Source organism: Nicotiana tabacum, chromosome 1, assembly GCF_000715075.1.
Source record: "Nicotiana tabacum cultivar K326 chromosome 1, ASM71507v2, whole genome shotgun sequence".
In the NCBI taxonomy this organism is placed as follows: domain Eukaryota; kingdom Viridiplantae; phylum Streptophyta; class Magnoliopsida; order Solanales; family Solanaceae; genus Nicotiana; species Nicotiana tabacum.
This window is the reverse complement of record NC_134080.1, coordinates 104,501,419-104,504,998: the sequence shown is the minus strand read 5'-3', so window position 1 is coordinate 104,504,998 and position 3,580 is coordinate 104,501,419.

The window sequence follows — 3,580 nt, the reverse complement described above, 5'->3', positions numbered from 1 at the left end:
ACATAAGATCAATCCAAATAACAAATACCCAACATCATTCATGCACTAAACAATCACACCCATTAATTATCCACACTAGGGTTGAGCCACAACCCTAGCTAATGGGTTTAGCTAGCCATAATAGAAACAGAAATTGAAGAAATAGTAGATGAAATTGACATAATAATTAAATACAATGTTAATCTACTCAATTCCACGTTAATACTAGAAGAAATTGCCCAAAATAGGCTAAAAACATGAAATCTCGAGTTCAGCTGCTATCTAATACGAAACCAAAAAACTAAAAACTGCATTCTAAAAGTAAAATGTTCTATTTATACTACACAGGAAAAACCGGACAAAAATACCCCTGAGGGTCTGGCGCGGACTGCGCACAAATGACGCGCGGCCGCGTAGGGTTTTGGGTTTTCATATCTTGCTTCTGGCACTGGGGACGCGGATCGCATAATTGTGAAGCGCGGCCGCGTGAACTTCATCCACGTGGACCGCACTGATTAGGTGTGCGGCCGCGTGGGCTTTTGCCTTGAATGATTGGGTCTCTGACACTCTTAGGCGTGTACCGCATAAAAAGGGGCGCGGACCGCATGAAACGGGGCACGGACCGCGTGGAAAGGGGCGCGGACCGCGCTTCTTGACTTAAAAATGGCATGGCCTCTGAACTTTCCTGCGCGGCCGCGTGGCAAAATAGTGCGGACCGCACAGGTTGACCTTGACAATGCCCAGCCTCTGAACTCTCCTGTGCGGCCGCGTGACAAAACAGTGCGGGCCGCACAGGTCATTTTGTTTCCCCTTTTAGTTGTCTTTTGACACTTGGCAGATTTCACTCCTTTTTTAGCCGATCTTTGGTATTTGTCATCTTGTCGTTCAAACCTGCAATCAAGCGCAACTTGTAAGCATTTTGGGGCAAATTTATAGCAGTTAATGCACAAAGCTTAGGTAAGAATGGGTATAAAACATGTAAAAAATCACAGTTATCAACTCCCCCAAACTTAACCCTTTGCTTGTCCTCAAGTAAATAAAATGAGACCTACCCCTCAAGGGACAACACCCACGTAATTCCTGCTTATCCTAAAGTAACCTCAACAAGCATCAATTGGGACTAACAATTGCCCTCAATGCGAATGCATCATTAACACATTTAAACTTTGAAAGCTTGTGGGTCAAGTGTGACACAAGAGCATCAAGAGTTGACACATTTCATCAAGAAACCTTTCTCAATTTCTTTGGTCATTGTGGAACCCAAACTCACACATCCTCGACTTTCCCTAAGTGAACCTCACCTTTTTAGAGTATTTGCACACAAATCGAGGTGAACAGACTTCTCTCTCATCTCTCACCAGAAGGCCCTAAGTCCGGCTCTAAGTACCATATGCTTGCCCCTTATGTAAGTATCCACTAATGTAGGCTTCCCTCAACTCAAGATCATATAGGGCTTTTGAGGAGTCATTGTGAAGGCTTTGGGTAAAGGTAGGACATGTTTTTGTTCAAATGGGTTCAATCTTCTCCTAAACACTTCTTTGAATTTATTTTGGCACACTTTCTTGACTCAATTGAGTAATTCACTTCTTTCAAGGGGTTAGAGAGATACATTATCACTCTTTCTTTTGCAATTCAAACCCTTTTCTCCTTTTTACCACTTTTCCACACCTTTTTCACTTTTTTGTTGTCCTTGGATTCCCTTTTTGGTTCTTATTCATTTTTGTTTTTCTTTTTGTCTTTTTCTCTTTTTCATCGCCTTGCTTTTCTTTTGCTTTTGCGCCTTTTTACCACATTGATGCCTTTCTTGTCTCTCTCTCCCCCCCCCCAACTTAGACATTTGCCATTTACTCAAGGGAAGATTTGGGTGCCAAGAGAGGGTCTCGTTAAGAACGGGTATAGGCTTGTAGCTTGGTTCATGAACGAAAAAGGTTTAAGGCTCAAAAGGGGTGAACTAGGGATTATTTCGTTGGTAGGTCAAGGAAATTGTTCAAGTTTTGCATTTTAGATCAAGGAGAGCCTATAATCACGTCTCAAGTCAAGTTCCACCTATGATTTCACCTCAACAAACATTCAGGGCAAGTTCTAGACCATCGGCTCGGTACTTGGGCTCACAATTCGAATTCTCACTACACACACTCAAGGACTGCCAACGACGGAGTCGAGGGCCCACAACGACCTTAGATATGATTCAAGCGCACAATGGTCCAAAATGACCACACGATGATTGTTTGGTCAACACAAGAGTCTCAAGGCCACAACTTTCACTATCCTAAACACAATATAATGTCTTTGACCATAGGACCAACGACAAATGTGCTAGGCCCAAGTGAAGCTTTGCCTGAGGTACCCTTAACTACAGAAACTTGAAAATCAAAAAGAAAAATCAAAAACGGACTCAAACCCTTAAGAAGGTTGTCACGCCATCTATCATTGGGAAGAGCCACCCGGTTCGCACAACATCTACCCTTGGAAAGAACCGTGGCATTAAGAAAACCAAGGGCTTATTGCAAACGCCAAAACAAAACAAAAAGGCTACGAGCCTAACTTTGCAACTAAAACGAAAAATTTTAACGAAAAATAGAAAAAATAGAAAACCAAAATAAAAACCGAATGAATATGTACAAAAGGGGAGTAGAATATACAACCAGGGGGAATGAATATATACATAGAGTTTAAGAGCATCTAGAATGAACAGTTATATACAATCCATCTACAACTACGAATGTGCTGAAAGTAAAAGAATATATACAGTAATCCAACAGTCAATCCAAATAGTAGGGCCACACCCCCACGAATAAAAGCTAGCATTGTCCCCAATGCTAACTATCAAAATAAGTACCAAAATGAAAAAAGGATATAGAAAGGCCCCTCAAGCCCCATCCGTCACCCTGTGCTGGTCAATGGCTCCTAAGTCCTCTGTACTGGCGAGGACCTCAGACTGGTCCCCGGCCTACTGCTACTGTGCTGCTAGGATAGGTGCCTGCTCAAGAACTGGCTCATCAACTGGTGGGGCAGCGGAGGGACTCTCCTGGACTGGTGCTACCTCAATCACAACTCCCTTAGTGCTAGGGAGTTTCCTCTTCTTCCTCGGCCTCTACTCCTCCTCCTGTACCTGTGCAGCTGCTGGCTCTATAGCTGGGTCCCCAAATAGTAGATCGAGTGGCAACTGATCTGCCATGAGCTTGTCCACATCCACTCTCAACTGTGTCACTGACTCCTTGGAAGCCTTCTGCTTCCTCAGCTTCTTGTGCTCCCGAGCCAATTTCTCCAATGCTTTGCCATGTGCCCCAACCGCATTAGTCAAGGCATCCTGCGTCGCCATAATCTTTTCCTGGTTGGCCAGGATCTTCTTCAGTACCTCCTCAATGGAGGAAGGAATCTCAACAGTAACTGGCACTCCCTGTGCCTGTACAGTAGTGGTCAATGTGGACAACTTGGATGTCGCGGCTGACATCCAGTTGTTCAAACTAGCAAGGGAGTGGGTGAGCTGGTTTGCAGTGAACCGGTGAGTCTTTGATGAAGAGACTACCGGGTCAGCTGCAATAGAAGGACCAGCTACTGACGACGGACCTAGAGGCAATGCCTCATCAGTAGCAGGAAT